This window comes from Argiope bruennichi, chromosome 3 (genome assembly GCF_947563725.1).
Source record: "Argiope bruennichi chromosome 3, qqArgBrue1.1, whole genome shotgun sequence".
NCBI lineage: Eukaryota > Metazoa > Arthropoda > Arachnida > Araneae > Araneidae > Argiope > Argiope bruennichi.
The window spans coordinates 124762186-124782508 of record NC_079153.1 but is presented as its reverse complement, the minus strand read 5'-3'; positions in this window follow the sequence as shown (position 1 = coordinate 124782508).

Here is a 20323-nt window from a genome sequence, read left to right as displayed (position 1 = left end):
AATCTGTGTCTCGAATTATATCTATCTAGCTGTCTTCCTTTTGTATTTATCGTGCTAACTTATATTCGAACAACCGGACAGACAACTTCCTCCGAACGAATTTAGCTCAAAATTTGATAAAAATCCGAACATTTGGTGTAAAGCCAGTATAGCAAATTTCCTTTAATGCCAGTAATCAATTTTAATATTATCCTTTATATAAAAAAACCCTGATGCTCATGATCCGTGTAGCTCAAAGCATTTTTGAATTTTTGACATAGACGGTCAGACATACAGGTATAATGCCAAAAATATGTATGTATGTATGCAATGTAAGGACTGAAAGGCGGAGATTCGTCAAAATCTCGAGTTCGATTTTTTTTTTTTTTTTTTTTTTTTTTATGATTTCAACCCTTTCTCTCTATTACATATATACGAAAGTAATAATTAATAACGATTACCTTCAGAACAATTGCAAGTTGATGCATCCGAATCAAAGAGAACATACTTCAGAAGTCACGAACCTATCTAAAGCAAATTCATTGCTGCTTTTTATTATTCTTTTTTCATGACATTGTTTTACTTTTGTATATTGCATTGTTATTAATATCATTTTTTTTTCTTTTCCACATGCTGCGAGGCGGGCGCTCTTCTTCCAGCATGCTACAGGACGGATGTGAATACTTGCTTTTGCAACATGTACGTCTTGCTCATAGTACCGCTTGATAAAACTTAAAATTAGGAAACTGATATTCTGCAATGGACTGGCCTTTGCTGTAATCGAGAATTTTCGCAAAAATTTGAAAGGATAAACTGCTTAGTTTATTACTCTGCAAGGAACAAACTTCGTATTTTTTCTCAGCTTCACTTGTGGATGTTTTGTGAAGAATTCGGACTTTATGAACTCAATCAACTGAATTCGATACACTTGGGACTTCTAGAATTATTCTCTACTCTTTTTAAAGTGCTTGTACCTATTTTTTCCCCTTGTTATCAAAATCAGATGGATTTTAATTGCATTTAAATTTTTAAAGAAAAAATGCATTTCGCTGTTCCCCTGCAAAAGAAAAAGGAGACATTTTGGAGGCCAATCAAAGGCTCCCCGTGAACCCACATCTCTCGCATCCGGACGCCGTTTTTATGAGCCGGCATGCGACTGCTGTGTGGTTTCAATGCGAGCGCATTCTTTCTTTGTGTTCTTTTATTCCCCATTACATACGCGAACATTAGATTTAGCTGTTATTTACTAGTGTATCATGCAAGCATTTACCGCTTTCAATTACTCTTCGCTATACGTATTATGAATCTTTGACCTCTTAGCCTCTGTCGCTATACGTAGCTTGGTGGCTAGGTCGGCATCGTGTTTGACTGCTTTTTGTAGTTCTCTAGTTCGAGTCTCGAATACGCCTTATTGTTTTATATATTTTTATTTTTATTTATTTTTGGTATTATTCTCCATAATAATCCTATAAATACTGTGAATAATTCCAAAACATATATTTAAAAAGTAAAATTTTCGTCAAAATATTTCAAAATTTATTTGAAATTTTAAGTATCGAAATCAGGCACATGCGCAGAATTCATTGCTATTCGTAGCATGCTGTATTTAGACCAGATTCTCACAGTGTTTAAAATTTGAATTGGGTTGTCGTATTATGAATCGAAGACCCTTGAACCGCTGTTGCTATACGTGGCTTGGTGGCTAGGTCGGCAGCGTGTCTGACTTCAATTCAAATCTAGAAAATGACGTATTTATTTATTTTTATTTATTTTAGGTATTAGTCTCCACACTAGGTCTAGTTAGAATGAATAATTCCAAATAATATGCTTAAAAAATAGAATTGTGCATCAAATTATTTCTATATTTGAAATTTTCCTGATTTCCTGAGCTACCATCAAGCTAACTCGGAAACGGAACGAGCTGTCGAGATTTGTGTCAGGATCAGAATTTTAAAATGGTGTCTGGACGATGCCATCGAACGTTTATGTTCCCTAGTCAATTCATGTGGATGTGAATCTGATGGATCAACATTCTGCCTGAACGTAATTCGATGCGCAGCCTTGATTGTAAACTTGTCAAGGGAAGAATGTTCCCTCCAGTTAGAAGTCACATATTTGTACATATATAGAAAGAATGAGTCAACATTTAAATGACACATCGTAAGAAATGGAAACCATATTGAAAATCAGGTGTCTCTGTTTCAAATCTTTCGAAACTCAATGGCAGTCGTTGTATCGGCTGTTTCGAAGTCCTACTGCATCTAAAATCCTCAGTGCATACTAAACTGGTGCATTTAAGGGGACAGTAGACTTTGAAATAAGCAAAAATGGGAGAAAATGTGACAATCTCTTTTTATTGTTTCATCATCAAGACAATACTTTATATTGAACCAAAATGGTATTATGAAACTTATTATTCAATCAAATGAATATTTGAAGGACTTAAAGAAAAAAAAAGTACATTTTAATGATTGTTCTTAAAATGTGACTTTAATTAGATTAAAATATCTTTGAAATATTCCAAGTGTCTTATTTTTTAAGCTAATTAAATAAATTGATAATAAATATTTCAGTTAAACATTTAAAGAAAATAGGGCATGCATTTCATGTTTCCATTAATTCAGATACTTGATAATCAATTTCAGTCCAGAGAAACATACAATTCTTAACAAAATGTAATGCGCATGTATAAAAATATTTCTGTAAAATTAACATTTGATTGGAATTACAGAATCATACATAATTTTGCCCCAAATAAAATTTTATAGGATAAAATGGAAAAAATAGCCGAAAAAATTACACATTAAATCGCCTGGAATATTTTGAAATTTTTACAATAATATATATCCTTTAATTTCTAAAAAATAATATATTTCATTTTAAAGAGTTTTTTAAAATATTTGACAAAGTTTATATTTTAATATATATACATGAAAAATTCATTTTCAAGAGAAAAATTCATAAGAGTCCCCCATCCCTTTAAATTCGTTCCAGTCGGGTAATCTCTCCCGCTGTTTGTGAAAGCTTGTGGAAGCGTTCACTATTCAAAAAAAAAAAAAAAAAAAAGATCCTTGTCTTGAAATAACCATTTTGCAATTGCAAAGTAGAACTTCAGTTAAACTAAACTGATAAGCTCGAGCGTAATCTTTGTTACCGACAAATTTCAATGCGAATATTAATAGTCACTAGGAAAAGGAATTATAATCTTTGTACTGAAAAAAAAGTATGGAAGCAACAAAAATAAAATTAAAGTATCAATGTTGGCGAATATTTCGATAAGTTTTATTTCATAACAAAGCTTGATAATTAGAATTTCGGCGCCAAATGATCGAACGCAGACGATATGAGAAAAGCATCTGCCTTCTCACTTTAAGCCAATGAAACAGCTAGTTTTAATAAACCCGCGTAACTGCAGATTGAATTTCTGGGTTTTTACATCTGCGCTCTATGGAATTGTGTCTGTTACTTTTCTAAATAAACCTTATAACTAGGGATTGCAATACCGGGATACCGAATACCGGTATTTTGAGCCATTTGTACAATTTTGTAATATCGGTATTCACAAGTTTAAATACCGATTTTTCGGTATTTACTAGAATTTTTTTTAAATTGTCTCCATTATATGTTCAGATATCGTAAACATAGCAAAGTCGTATACGTTTTGGTTTTTATGTCTCCCTAACGGTCAAAATTAATTAGCTAATGAATGGCTTAATTAATTTGCTTAATCTAAATTAGCGAAACATGGATTATCCCTGAAATAAAATATTGTATCCATAACGACTGATGGAGCAACAATTATGAAAAAAGTTGGAAAGTTGATTGGTGCAAATCAGCAGTTGTGCTATGCATATGGAATTCAATTAAGAGTAATAGATGTATAATACCAAAAAAATAAAGAACAGAAGAATCCAAATACAGTGGATATAGAAACTTCGGATTCCAACTTTGAAAAGAGTAAGAGTGAGAGTGATACTGACAAAGAAGATAATGACAATGTAAATATTGAAGAAGATATTGCTAATGAAGATGAAATATTAACCTATCAAGAATTGCTTCCTATAATTTAGAAAGTTCGAAAAATTGTTAAGATATTTAAACGTTCCCCTATAAGAAAGATATATTGCTTAAATATATACTAACCGAAAATAAAACAGAATATATGTTAATATTAGATTCTAAAACACGTTGGAACAGTTTACTCCTAATGATGGACCGATTTTTGAAACTGAGAAATCCAATCCAAAAAGCAATAATCGACTTAAATCTGTAAATTAATTTTTCAGATAGTGAATTCGACTTAATATCCAGAACTGTATCAGCTCTACTTCCAATAAAACTGACTATTGAGGCATTATGTCGGAGAGATTCTAATTTATTAACAGCTAATGCAACAATAAATTTCATGTTGCAGTCACTGAAAGAACATCACTATCTGAAGAATTATATATTACATTGAAAAACCGCACAGAAGAAAGGCATACCGAAATAGAAAATGTCTTATGGTATTTACATAATTATAGTGATTTTAAAAATGAAAATGGAAAAGAAGAAAAGAAAATGACCAATTCAAATCTGATTAAGTTTAGAGTAAATTTACTTAAAACTTTTTACACACAAACCTATCCACATTCAGAAGAATTCGGTTCAATTATAGAAGATTATGATGTCACTACTGTCGATAGTGAAAAGGAATTGTCTCTTGAACAAAAATTAGAATTAGCGATAAATAAAAAAATTTCAACGAACCAAAATGCAATACAGAAATTCAGCTATATTCAAAACCATCCGACGAGAAATCGATTTATTTGAAGATGAAGAATTTAGAGGTAAATATTTGGAAAAATTATATCGCGCATTGCTAACAGTACCACTAACTAGCTTAGATGCCGAAAGAGCTTTTTCGACAGCGGGTAATTTTTACACAAAATTATTTTTCAGGCTTAATGGCAGTACAATTGATTGTATTATGATTTTTAAGATCACGTTTCAAAAATTTGTAATAGTACCACAGACTGAATAGTGATATTTACACATTTTTTGTGATTTAAATAAATAAGATTTTTCTTTACTTTTTTGTGATTATATACTGTTATAATTTATAAGTTACAAATTATTTTTTGTGATATTTACACTCTCTAACAAAACTGGCAAATAAAACAAAGATACAACTGTGTTTTCTTTCTTTTTCTAAAATTTCTAATACGGTATTAAAACCGGTATCCCGGTATTAATATTTAAAAAATACCGAATACCGGTATTGAAATTTTGGTCCGGTATTGCAATCCCTACTTATAACGGTTGAAAAATCAGGGAAATCGTGAGCACTCTTAATGATTTCTGCTTCTATCGTTCTCGAAGTAAATTTGTTAAAGAAGGAAAATAGCCTTTTCATTCTCGGTGTTCATTAATAAGAGAGTTTGGTAAATTTTTATTACATGCTTTCCAGTTACTTTAATTCTATTTGCTTCTCCTACACTTAACTGAATCAATTGAATCAGAAAACGTCTAATAACAATTCAATTATTATTATTTTTGGAATGTTTGATTCTTCACGTAGCAAGTTTAATATTACAATATATCAGCAGCAGATTTCTCATTAGGCAGCTACTTAGGGCTGCTGTGCTATAAGATCTGCATTAGACTATAAAAACATCTCCTTAATCGACCAAAACGGGCAGGTCGATTTAGGTACGTTTTGTTTTTAATCTAGTTGCCAATTAATGTTGTGAAGTATAAAAACATGTGAATTATAAAATATGAGGATATAAATACTTTCTCAAGTGCCTGTTTCACTAATATCACTTCAGCATTTCAGATTTCATACAAAATATCAAAACTTATATACATACTAAAAAATATTGCTTACAAATGTAAAACAATAATTTCGTAATCATGAGTCGTAATAAATAAAATATGAATTTTCATCAATTTATTAAAATAAAAAAATTAACCTAATATAACGTATATAAAAAATTAACCTAATAAAAAAGCATGTTGTTAATTTAAATATGCCTGAAATATGAAACCAATTTAACCAATATGTATAAAGTGGGTGGGCCTCATAATACGTACTATTCTAGAATTCAACATTTCTAAAAACGCCAATGCTATAATTGAAAAGTGTCCAAAACAGGACGTCCCGAACTGTGCGACTTGAATCTGTTTTTAAATGATGCATGTATCTTTCCACAATTTACAAAAATGTGATGCGAGCTTAAAATCTTCATCGAGTCACATATTAGAGATATTTTTGGCGAAATTATATTTAATAACAAATGTTCTTCCTTTCATAAAAATTTCTTTTTGATCAATTTCGGAATGAACATGTGCTATTCTTCTCAATGAAAAATTTAAGGCATTTCACATGAAATGAATGAAAGGATGCAGATTTGTTTACCAGAAAGTGGAATGCAATGTTTAGAAACCTGAGATTTCTGGTCTAAGAGGTCATGTGATTGAAAATTGTTGCAAATTTTGCTTATTACAAATGACTGTATTTTAAATACGGCCCAAAATCGAATTAGTGTATAATTTCTTTGGTGAAGCGAAGAATCGTCTATTTATTGTTGCGTTTTTAAATCCCATGTAAGAGATTCATGAACGTTTCAAATGTTGTAATCAATCCGAATTCCGGGCGCTGTGGGACAAGATGTGAGAGTATGTCAAGTTTTACAATTTTAAAAGCAGTAAACGAATTTTCACCTGCACCTTTCAGAGAGGGCCGTGGTGGCCAGGTGGTAAGGTCTCGGAATCAGAGGGTTTCAAGTTCGAGACTTGATTCACTGAAGAACTGTCGTATAAGAGGGTCTAGTGCAAGCTAAATCTATAGGGGCCAACCATCCTCCTATTAGTGAGGCGTGGAAGCTTGGGGAGGGGCTGCCAGCTCAGGTATCCTCCTTATTATCTGATCATGGTTCAAAATTACGATGACCTTCCCAAAATAGCTCTAGTATTGCTTTAAAACGGGATGTTAATGTAAGTAAAAGTAAAACTAAAATTCACGATGCAGAATGTTTAGTAAAATCTCAAATTTAACTTTTGCGTAATGATTATTAACATTACAGTGATGTTATATCAGTCTTTCCCATCGCTAATTTCTTTCAATCAGTTTTGATTGTGAGCAGTTTTTTTTTTTTTTTTGAAACAGATGGTTTATTGGTGATTATGTATTTTCCCGAGAAAAAAGACAAGCGGTTTGTGCTTCAAGAATCTTATACTCATTCTTTAAGTATGTTCTTGCAAATATTGTCGATGCAAAACTATTTGTTATTCTGCAAAACTGTTATTCAGTGTGGAATATTCTAAGAATTTACGCAGTTATTTTCTAACTGTTAAAATCGTATTAACGCTTCAATGTCTCTTCCACAATTCATTTGAAAGAAGTTATTGGCAGTAAAATGAAAAGAATTTGAGCGAAAGTATTTTGAATCAAAGCTGAAGACAACCACTTCAGATGTTTGAATTCTTATTTCTTATTCAAATAAAATTATTCGGTTCATGACCTTTTCTTTAAAAGAATCAGCTTATATTAAGAAATTCTAAGAGAAATAACAAGCTAAATCAAAATTTGAAAAATTAACATCTGAGAATTCTCATATTCGACATGTGCAATTTTTTTATAAATGACTAACAGATTGTGATTATAAGGTTAAATGTCATTTGGTAAAGTGGTTTTGTTGCATCCAAATGTAACTGGGTTCGAATTCTAGAAAAGGCTCGGGGTTTTATAAATATTGAAATTCTGCAGTCTCCTCTCATGGTCTTTAGGTGAATGTAACGTGTGGTCTTTGTATAAAGATTTCTTCTCATTTTCTTTGTCTTTGTAAATTGATTTACTTTATCAATTTTTACTTAGGAAATGCACAAGTATTGAACAACACACCATAGTTTAGGTTTGATGATTTTGCAGAAGAAACATGAAAAAAGGCTCAGGATTTTGCTTAAACAGCTCGCAGTTCATAAAAATACTATTTTACAGTCTCTTCCAAATGTGCTAGATTTCTGAAATCTTCTGTTATTATTGCTTCCTGAAGACAATGAAATACTTGAATAAATTTAAAGCCCCTAATTATCACCATCTAAATTTTAATTTTTAGATTCCCTGATATTTCTAAGAATGAATTCTGAAATATATTAAATACTAAAAAATAAAATTATAACAGTAGAAAGATTTTATGCATCATCTAATTAATTTAATAAAAAGTTGGAAATACTGTTTAAGCAATATTGCAAAAAGATTAAGACAGAATTTAATCATATGATATTCTTTGAAAATAAAGTTGAAATATATTACAAATGCAATTAAAATTCAAATCTTCTTTTAAGTTTTCGATCAAAATCTCACGCTTTTATGGTTTTGTTTGAAATTCAATTTTTCTGTTTCATTTATGCATATTTTGATAAAAAAAATGAAGAAATTAAGAATATTATTGTGAGATGAGAATTAAAAATAATTAATTCTATAAATGGAATGTCATTAATTTAAACTGATATATCTATTATTCTGAAGTATTTTTTTCACGATAACGTTATGGCTATATAGAACAGGTATGTAAAGAAAGACGACAGATTTGATATAGTGGCTTACAAATGACACTGCAGTTGTAACCGAATCGAGTTCGATTATCGTTGAAAATTTAGATGTTTTACATCTTTTTCTATAGCTATAATAAAATTCCGAACTCTCATTATAATTAAAGCATATTTTAAATACTATTTGCAGTTACGCTATTTTTTTCAGAAGAAAGTAATAATAACCCAACGAATAAAAATACATATCATTTTTACTGTTTTCGGAACTTGCTTCTTAAAGAAAGTTTATAAAATTCTTAAAGAAAGTTTATATCATTTTATTTCGAATATATAAATCTTAAAATTGTTTTAATGTTAATTGCTTTTTAAACATCTTAATTGCTTTAATTATATGTAAAATTGACTTAGAATAAAATTGCAGGAAACAGAGAAATTTTGAATGTTTTTTTACAAATTTGGAGAAAATGGGATAGAGATTAAATCATGACATTATTGTATTCTACAATGTAATATTTTATTGATTTTTAAATTTTTACTAATCGCACAACAATTTATAATCTTAAATTTTTCGAAGCAGATAATTTTTGACTTCAGACAGACAGTTTAACATTGCAATCAATATTATCAGCAGTTATCCAGCTTAACACATGAATTCTGGGTTAAGTGTTCTCACCACTGGTTCCCAACACCGGGTAAAAGGAATAAAATACCTGGAATCAGGATAGAATAGAAATAACCGGACTAATATTAAGTAATTCTCATAGGGAATATGAAATTTAGGATTGACCAATCCTGTTCCTTTTAATAAATCAAAATTCTGCAACTTGACAGAACGAGTGGACTGAGAAATTATAATCCCTTCAAAATACAGGCCTGCTAATCTAATGTTGCGTTATCATCGTATTTCGATGCAATATCCAGATTAAAATTCCCTTACGCTCTTATAGGGATACTGAAATAGAGATTCCATTAAATGATATTTGAAGGCCCAAATCATAATTTTAGGGGGAACATTTTTTGGAATAAAAATTTCTGCAACAGGGTAGGCTTGTGATTCTGAATTGCAAAGGATTCAAATGTCGATATGGATCGAAATGACAGTTGAAGAATGCAGAAAATACTGCAATTATGAATTGAGGGATTCAAACCACCGAAAAGACTTCGTTTCTATGTAGCAGCAGCGATTTCGCCATATTTTTCGTATTTTGGATGGAAATTGCATGTGAATGTGAGATAATGATGTTTGAAATTACTAAACTTAACTTCCGGTTCAAATTGCGTAATTGTCAGAAAAACACTCAAAACAAAGATTTTTCTCTTTCAAAAAAAAAAAATAATATTTTCAACACTTAAATACACTATCTTTTAAAGTTACAATTTATATAGAAAATGTTGACCTTTACAATTTTAAGCAATTTAGAATAAAATCACGAAAATTCTAACGTATCCTTTTTTCTTCCCTTTTGAAATTATTGCCTTTAGCGAATTCCACTACTTTTTATTCAAGAACTAGAATTTTTCAAACGTTGGTAAACATCATAAACAATTTTCTCGGATCAACTATTTCAAGTTTCACGATCGACTTTTCGAAATAGTACATGAAATAGCCAAAAATCCTGTTGTCTGCCCGAAACTGTTCAACTCCTTACCTCTGACACTTTAGTTTAGTTATATTAACGTCCCGTTGTAAAGCAACTCTAGGGCTATTTTGGGACGGATCTCGTAATTTTGAACCATGGTCAGATGACGAGGACGACTCCTGAGCTAGCACCCCCCTCTCCACACCACACCACACCAGTGGGAGGAAGTTTGGCATGACGGATTTAACGTGCAACAGACCCCCTCACACAACGGTTCTTCGGTAGAATCGAGTCTCGAACCTGAAACCCTACTTTTCACAAGCCGAGACCTTACCACCAGGCCACCGCGGCCTCTTACCTCTGACACATCAATTGAGGAACGAAGATTAATTTGGTTAGCATTTACTACTTTGCTTTGATTGAAAAAAGTTGTAATATTTTTTATTTCCTAATTGCTTCTTTTGATCGTATTCAAAACAAGGCGGTTTTGTATGGTTATAGCATGGTTAGCATTCCGAACTCTATCGGTCCAAGCCGGATCTCCAATGTTGAGTTGCACATCTAACAAGGGGAGGGCATGGGCTGGAAAATTGAGTTCGGAATGAGCTGTAATATAAGGATACAAATATTAAAGCGCAATAGCGAAACGATTTTTAGAAAATAAACTGCAAACTTTTGTCTTAGCTTACATACTATTAAATCGTCGCCAACGCTGAGCAGCCGATTAGTACAGTAGTCGCCAAGAGGTCTATATCGCCGGTAAATTTAAAAAAAAACAAAAAAACTCTTCTTTTTATGCAAAAACAAATATTTATTCTTCCAAAATTTGAAGGTTGGCTTTAAGTAGGAATATAACAAATATGATTGGGTATTTTCCAAAATTACTTAAATTAACAATTTAGTGGCTAATCAGAATTGTAGCTGAAGTAGTCGTTTAGAAATCGGGAAGTCAGGATTCAACCTCAGATATTTTTTTTAATTTCAAACTATCAATTTGCAAATGTATCTAATTTAAGTTATTTATTACGTTTTTTATACAAAAATAAATGTTCATTCAACTAATACTTGAATGATAAAGACAGTTTAATTTTTAACCTGTTAAACAATTATAAATGCAATTTTAAAGCTGATGAATTTAAATTACTTTGGCCATTTTAAAATCGTCGAAAATTGTAATTGTTGGATTTTGTGAGTCAGAAATTATTTACGGTTCCACCGTATACTATGTTTTCGAAATGAAAGAGAGCAGATGAAAATTTATAAAACATTTATTTTAGCAAACGTTTCTTACTTTGATAACCGAAAAGAAATAGTAGAAAGCAGGTGTTAATCTATTGAATTCATAGACAGATAAATCACAAATTTTGATGATTGTGCAGTTCCATCGAAGACTATGAAAACAAAGCCTTTTCCAAACATATTCTTATCGCCAGGTGATCATAGCCAAGGCGATGAAAATTAAATAAAGATGCCCCTACTCATGTTAGGTTTACTCTAATCGAATAAAAAGTTTATACTTTGAAGATTCTTGTTATTGCAAATTGACTTTGTTCGTTTGTGCTCTTGCTATAATTATTTGTGCTATATTTTTTTAATGCTAATTTTGGATTAATTTGAATTCAACCATTTTTGAAAATTTGTAAAAGTAAGTAAAATTTAACCACCCTTCATTCACAAAATAAGTTTCATCAAGATATGAAATTAGCTATCCATACTCCATATTTATATCTGAATGATAGTTTTGTAGATTTTTGTTACTTGCCATTTCGTAATTCAGAACAACTATGTTTAGCTAAAAGGCTTTTAACTGATTCGAACTTATAATTTTAAGTAATTCATTTTTTCATGTTAATGTAATATTTGAAATGTTGTATTCCTCAATTTCCGGTTTTTACATGATGATGCATGCAATTAAGTGCCAATTGATTAAAAGGATATTTTGCATTTATTAGCATCGTGCGGAATCGTAGGTTTATAATTTTTATTGATAAAACAAACCGCAGTCCGATTCTTATTTATCGGTATTACCGTATAATCGGTTATGCGTTTTGATTTCAAATGGTAATTCAAGTCAAATCAATGCAGTACATCCCTCCGGTCAACTTGCTCTTAGATTTCTAGTAAATTAGTGCTCTCTTGTAAAATAATTTCCCTTCATTCATATCTGATGTCATATTAAAAAGCTCCTCCGACCTCTGTTTAATGCGAGATCGACACGCGTTTTTGAACTAAAAACAATAAAGCACCGAGAAACTGCACGAAATAAATATTAGTTAAGATATATATGGATATTAACTTATTTAGTGTTTCTTGGTGTTCTTAATTTTTAATAAACTTTATTGAGTCCTTTAGACTACTGCGATTTGCGTATCTGTTTTAAATATTTGTTGATATTTGTGTCTTTTTGCTTATTGGAATTTTCTGCTTTAAAAACGAAAAGGTTTCTTGCATTAATTTTGTTTAAAATTTTTTCCTTAATGTATAAATAGTTACATTTCGTATAAAAACAGAAAAACTTCAAAGATTCTATATATAGCTCGTTTATTATGTTTTATATATTTATCGTTTATATTATTACTCTTTTATATATATTATTACTCGTTTATATGTTATATATATAATACAGAAAAGCTTCAGATTATCAGAAAGTAATTTAAACTTGACTATGTCAAGACATTTTATCTGTATCAGTCGATGATTAACATTTCCAATTTCGCGATTTGGCCCCCGAAAAGTAATTTCGTATTTGCCACAATAATTCACTTTTAAATTATAGTATTGAATGATTTATAATTCCAGTATCTTCTTCCTAACGCTTCATTAGTTGTATTCCGCGTCATCAATGTGACGCAACTCTACTTATGCTCTCAATGAGTCTCCTCATTCAAGATTTATTTTGTTGACTGTTTAAATGGAAGTTTATAAATAGTTCTACAGCCATTGATATTCCATTCCTTCTTTTATTAGATTATTTGCAGTTGGAAGGTAATTAGATGCAATGAAAGTTTTAGAATTATTGAATTTAGATTGAGAATTTCAGAATGTAGATGTATTAAATTATTCATTGCTCATTTCATTACTTAAAAATAATAAAATTGTAAAACTGACAAAACATAATGAACGAGCTAGTGGTCTGAATATCTATATTTAATCGGGATTACTGTAATATATAAAACCACTTTTTTTTTTTTTACTGAAACCATGTATTTTTTTTATATGAAAGCAGAGCCTTTCGGCATTGAAGTCGTCACTGCAGAATAGTTTTCGTAATTTATGTATTTTAAAGAGTTATTCAACAAAAATTTCTGATTCACCGTAAAATTCTACTTTCAAAATATTTAAATGATGTAAATAAAAATATATTTTATTTTTTTCAATAAACTTTATAATTTTTTCATAAATACGTTTAAATTTTACAGTCCTTTTGTATTAAGAAATTATATTCTGCCAAGTATTCTTTACACTTTGACGTTTAAATAGATAAATAAACATTTCTATCTTCTGCTATCAAATTTGACTGATTAATGAAATTTTTTTATATCAATTTTAGAACAATCAACATTTTCATAATCATAGGCCAATCACTGTTGAGAAACACTGGCAGAAGATTAGCGTTTCTTCTTTAAGACGGTCGATGAAGTGGCCTGAAATTGCCACTTTTTATCGAAAAGTGATTTATTTAGTTGATTGGAGTTCAATAATTTTTATTTAAAATATTGGTATCTAAAGTATATTTTGTTAAATATGATTCAAAGGGCAGATGGTCTATGTAAAAATTTTAAAATTTGTAATCCATCGAAGCATTTATTGACTCAAGTTGCAAAAATTAGTCGATTTAGACCATTTTGTTAACAGATGTATGCCCCAAAATAGCTGATGGGCGATGATTATTGTTATTATTATTTATACATTGAACCATGTTTGCCTTAAATTAAACGGTTTCAATTGAATTAATAATCTAGATGTTGTAAAAGATCATAAAAAAACTTTTCCTCCATTTTTATTTTTTAGAAAATATCATAATAAATTTTTTTCACTTCATACAGATATGTGCTGAAAATTGCACTTTTGTATGTTTAATTTGCAATAATTGTGGATTTATTTCTTAATGTGATAGCAACACGTTGATAAAAGCTAATTTTACCCTTAAGAATTTTCCCCTTATTTTTTCCCATTCCCTTTCCAGATTAAGTTTTATTATTATTTCGTGAGAAATATATTAAAAAATTCGTTGAAAATCGAAACTTAATTTATAAGTTGATATTTATTTTATTAATTTATTGGTATTATTACAAAGATAATCTTTTGAACATTAATTTGATGCAAAAATAAATTTTGTGCTGTAATATTTTCCGACATTATTGCAGAAAAACACTGAAATTGCGCTTAATGTTTAATTAAAATTCTAATTAAAAATTCAAAAATTGCTCCGAGGTTTCGCATTCCCAGCCTTCAAAGCATACACATGCCAAATTTGGTGGCTGTTGGTCGAACGGTCTGACCTGTAGAGCGAGCGCGCGCGCACACACATAGAGCTTTATTATAAGTATATAGATAAGTGTTTGCAAGAAAACTGTTTAGCTTGAAATATCCTTTTATTTGTACAAATTTGTATCACATCTGTATGCAATTTTTTTCTATTCTTACAATTCTGAAATTGCTATTAAAATACAATGAATTGTGCAAGGACTATAATAAATTTTAAAAATTACCGTTATAGCATGTCTTTTTTATTATTGAATAATTGCTAAGTGCTTGCATGGAGACTTTATACTGAAGATACAAAAACTGTTAAAGGAAAATCTTTTTTTTTTCCTTCTTGCAAATAAAGCAATGACATAGCTGTAGGTTCTGGACTAGTATAAAATAAAATTTATAGAAGAAACTATTTTTTATGCAATTAATTAGAGGATATAGTGTTAATTATTTTGTAAAACAAATTTTTTATGAATAAGAATAACGCCTTTTTATTAATAAGCCAGATTAAATGTTCAATGTCAAATCTATTTTCAGAATAATAGTTATTGACCAAGTTTATGATTACCGTTATTATATAGTTTAATGAAAACTCATTTGACTACCTTTCGTCTTCAAGGCTCTATCCACCTGTATTTTCTGTCTTTTCATTCAGCAAATTTTGAATTAGGTCATCAAATTCGATTCTTCTAGCTACGCTTTTTCCAAACAATGAAGTGGCTAAACCAGAGAACCGCCTCGTTCTCTGTGGATGGGAAACAATTCTTAGTTTGAGGTTCGAAAAACTCCTCCAACAGAATGTTAAATTGAGAAAAATCTCAATAATACTAAATTGAGATCGAAACAAAGTCGAAAATTTCATATTCACCTGCAAACAAAAAGTCGCATTAATACAAAACCGACAATTTTTGACTTTTTTCCCACAACTAATTATGTTTTGTACTCGAAAGGATCACTTCAGATACCATGCTAGAACTCATTATAATCAGAGTTATTATGCAACTTAAATTTTCTATTTAAATTTTTTTTTTTTTTTTTTTTGAAAATCGGATATGTACGTACATTAAAAAGCTTGTTACGTAAAGGCAACTCAAACATTCTCAGTCAACATCCATTTTCACTGCACTAAAGTTAATTTATAATCTTGATAGTTAAAAGCAAGCGCATATAATATTGCAAAAAGTTACAGTAATTTTTTTTTCAAAATAAATAAATAAATCACTTTATATAAAAATATTTTTTCTTTTAAATCGTAAAGCTTTGCAGTGAGCCCTTACGTCAAAGGAAATATGCGTCTGCGCAACACTTTTGTACTAAAGGCTAAAAAATAACTCTTCATTTGCACCTCTTCCAGTGCAAAAAGTTAAAAATACCCCGAAGTGCATTGCGGCGTTTCCTTTTTAAATCTGTGCAGGAATTAAATTCGATTTTACTAATGACCAACACTTGCACACTTGTGAAAATTCCCAATAGTTTGGGAGATATCTACCATAACAACTACTCTGGTAAAATTTTCAAGTTTACAAAACAAGTTTATCTAATGCAGGGATCAACTCCAATAAGCGTTACGCGTTGTTTCGGTGTATTCGTCTAAAAAGTGCAATCGAATGAAATAGAATAATTAAGAGAATTTTTGTGTTATTTTAAAATTAAAAATAAAAAAATAATTCTAATAATTTTTAAATCGCTCTCTAAAATTATAGTTTAATTATTGATAATAAATTCAGAGGAATGTTAGAATTTCCAGAAATATTTTTGTTCTTTAATTGCCATTTGAATGCATTTTTTTTTACCAATTACACAAAATCATCGAGCTTTAACACGTGGAATTCTCCGAGCAATGCTTGGTACATGTTGGTTTATATGCATTTCAAACGATGTTTTCATTTTCAAAAACAAAAAAGGAAAATATTGTTATGGCGAAAATATCGACTTCCGTATTTCGATAAATATACGAGGTTTATACCATTCTCCCTCCCCCACATGAGCTCAAAAATTGCATTTTTTAATTATGTGTATGAAAATGAACCGATGTATTTTCAGTTATACTAATGAAATTCGATATGCTGTTCATACAAAGTGCGTCTAAGAGAAGTCGTATGTATGCGAACGTAATTCAAAGACGCATCTCTCTGTATAAGTGAAATTTGTTATACAATTTCATCATAAAAGTTACAAATCTATGCTTAAGAATTACGAATTTTTAATTCTGAAGTGTACTTAACTTAAAATGCCTCGGACCATTTCACTGAAAAGGCTGGTGTTCAGAATGCATACTCGGATTTTCTATATTATATTACATAGTAAAAATGTATTAGTAGCAGCATTATACACGAATAATATTGGGAAGTAATGAAATATTTTTAAGCCGATAGTTGATTTGCAGGCTTTATTAATCCCCCCCCCAAACTGCACCCCGTCCTCCGCTGATACCACTGAGAAAATTCAGACTCTTTGTAAGGTGTTATTTTGTGAAAGTAAGCTAAAGTATCGAAGGATGGTTGTTTTGCCCTTTCAAAAAGGGCTTCGAAACTGAGCATTCTAATACCTTTAACCCTTTGCATTCGGTAAGATAATCTGATGCATAATTATTCATTTAATTCATGGACCTGTTTATTAGACCAAAAAATAAATACATATAAATGTTTTATTGTAGATTTAATTTTTATGGAAACTCATCTTTTTAACATTCTGTAGATATTTATAACAATTCTAATTAAATAAAATGTCAATGATGCGCCATCTTGAATGAGGACTGAGAGAAGACATTTGAATGCAAACGGTTAAATGTCGTATTTTATTAATTCAATATTTTTTGGCCGTTATTCTTTCTGCGAATTTCCTGATATATATAAAAAAAAAATCGATGTTCTCAAAATGCAACGGCTGATTGAATCAAGGATTGAATTAGCCGAAAATCAAAGGAATTTTCAGTGGTTCGAAATTTAAGGATTTTTTTGACAATAAAATTGAAGTTCCGCTTTGAAGTGATTGCTTTTTCCGTTTTATGAAAAAAATAATATTATATGAAATTGAAGATATTCCCAAAAATTTGATCATCAATGTAAACTGTTTTCTACACGTTAAAGGACAATAGGTTTTGCACATCATTTATATTAACAGATTGTTTACTGAAAACGAGTTAACGCGTTCTCTTTCAAAAGAAAGGATCACGCATCTTTTAATAGAAAACTCGTATTAGAAGGCATAAAAATGACGCATTATATTGCATTTTACAAATACTTCACGATTCGTAGAATCAGGTTCTTAGGACGCAAAATAAATCGGAGGACATGAAGCGGTAAATCTATTTGCCGTTACTTACATTGCTTCAATATCGTTTAGATAATAATGATGCATATGTCGAATTCGACAATACTTAAGATGGGAAAAAATTTCAGAACTTTAATATATTAAAACAATTTTTTCAAAACTTTGATATTGGAAATTTTATTAATATTTTTATTACAATCAAGAATTAAATAGAAATTTTTTTAAAAAAAAATCTGAATGTTTATACGTGAAATGTAATTTCGTGTATAAGTAGAAAAATTGCTTTTCCTTCTAAATTAACGAAAACTACCCACAATCAATTTTTTAAATTATATATAATATCACGAAATTAGTAAATGTTGGATATATACGACTTAATTTGAAAAAAGTGTGCAACATGCCTCCCCTCCCCCCCCCCAAAAAAAAATTCCTAGTTTGTAAGTTAAAGAATTCCTTTTTATACAGAATTCTGAAGAGTGAAAAATTGTAAAGGATAAGATTCAAAATTGACGAAAGACACAATTTTTCCCTTGTACCGTGATTCACAGATCACTAGAACATCTCGCCGTCATTACGGTATCGAGAACGAGCACACAAATTCTGCAGAATAAAATCGCAATGATAAGTTTTCAATTGTTAAATCTTCTAGGAAGTATATTATTTCGCCAAAAATTCAAACTGGTTCTGAATTTTCGACTTGGCTGTATCTTTTGCAATCCGACTTGCCACATGTTTGCAACAAATGTTATAGCTTTTAACTAGCCAGTACCAAAAACAAGTCATTTACATGTGTAAGCGACCACAATTTACAAAAACAAGCTGTATTGGAATAATTTTAAAATATAGCTTGAGATTAAATGTTAAAGGTGGTTGCTACGCTGCAAGGAAGGGGCCTCTTTCTAACTGAATTGTAATAGAAAAAAATGGCAGGTAAATGATGCAATCCATGTTTAACCGAACATACATGCACAAGAGCATTTCAAAATCGATAAATAATGGCATTACAGCACATCTTTTACAATGGCAAGTAGGAAAACAGTCTCCGGAGTGTTAAAAGCACTTGAAACTGTCTAGATTTCAAATATTTTATAGAGATTAATTGTTGTTGCGACATTGGAAATTTTCATTGTATTAAAATATGCGTTGTACATTTTATCCTTTCATGTCCATAAGTTTCATGTTCCATAGCAAAAATGATGTGCTTCTTCATGTATGAATTGCCTTTTAAATTTGCTAACAACTTTATGGAGGACCTTTTTCAAATAGATTCTATGTGAATACGAAAATATTTGTACTCAATGTATAGGCCATTTTAGAGAACTGAGATTTTACAATACTATCTTCATGTAAACATATTTGCTCATTTAAATTCATACATTTACATATTCAAACGATTTGAAATTGACAGTTATAGAAAAAAATATTAGGACCTCAACTATACCGAAATAAACCTATTTATTTTAGTGAAGTTCATTTTTACTTTCTCGCATGTGAAATATACAATTTTTGAAAATACTGTAATCATTACAAATATTCGAACTCAATATTCAGACTTGCAAGAATTGAGAAAACGCATATTTAAATTGTCCTTAATTTGAAATTGTAAAATATATCTATACAAGTACCGGTAAACACTATAATTCAAAATGAATGAGCTATATGGATGAAATTTGGGATGAAAAGCATTCGGTGAAGATGAATATCATCATTGAATGTTCGTCACATTTGTAGATTTCTGAAAAATTTATAATGAAATTCATTCAAAGTCTGTTTGACCAGCTGTCCGATTGCAAATGAATGCGATATTTAGGAAAGGGTAAAGAGCTAGATAGATAAAATTTGGTATCCAAGTTAAATATAAAATGTTGGGAGGTATAAAACTTTGAAAGAAATCCATCCATCTTTCTTTTCATTCGTCTGTATGCTAACGCAATGACTTAAAGGAAATTTGTGTGATCTTGCGACTACAATTTTAGCTCTGTGCCAAGTTTTGGTTTCAATCGGTTCGGAAACATTCAGCTTTCTGTCACTTGTATTGTATTGCTAATGATTAATCGTCACTTAAATGTCCAGTCATCGCATTCTAGATTCAAGCCAAATGTCAGTACTCTGAAATTATTTTTTCGCCATTTAATTATTACACAAGTACCGATACTCTAGCACGAAGCTCACAACTGACGTATATGGGATTCAAAATCTGAGCACGCGCCCTTTCTTTTACGCCCTTTCACAGGGTATGCGTTATGATAGGCATAATACCTTCTTTAGGGAGTATGCGAGAAGGTTTCGAGGAGATCACTGCCCTGGTTATCCGTGATAGAATTTTATTTTAATATCTGAAACACGAATTCTTAATGAATAAGCCAGACTAAATGCATCAACTGAATTGAAAGTTAGGTGAAGTAGAAATTACTAAAGAAATATTTGCAGGTATGCTTTAATGTAAAAAAAACTTTTATTCCTTCAGTTGAATTAATTTA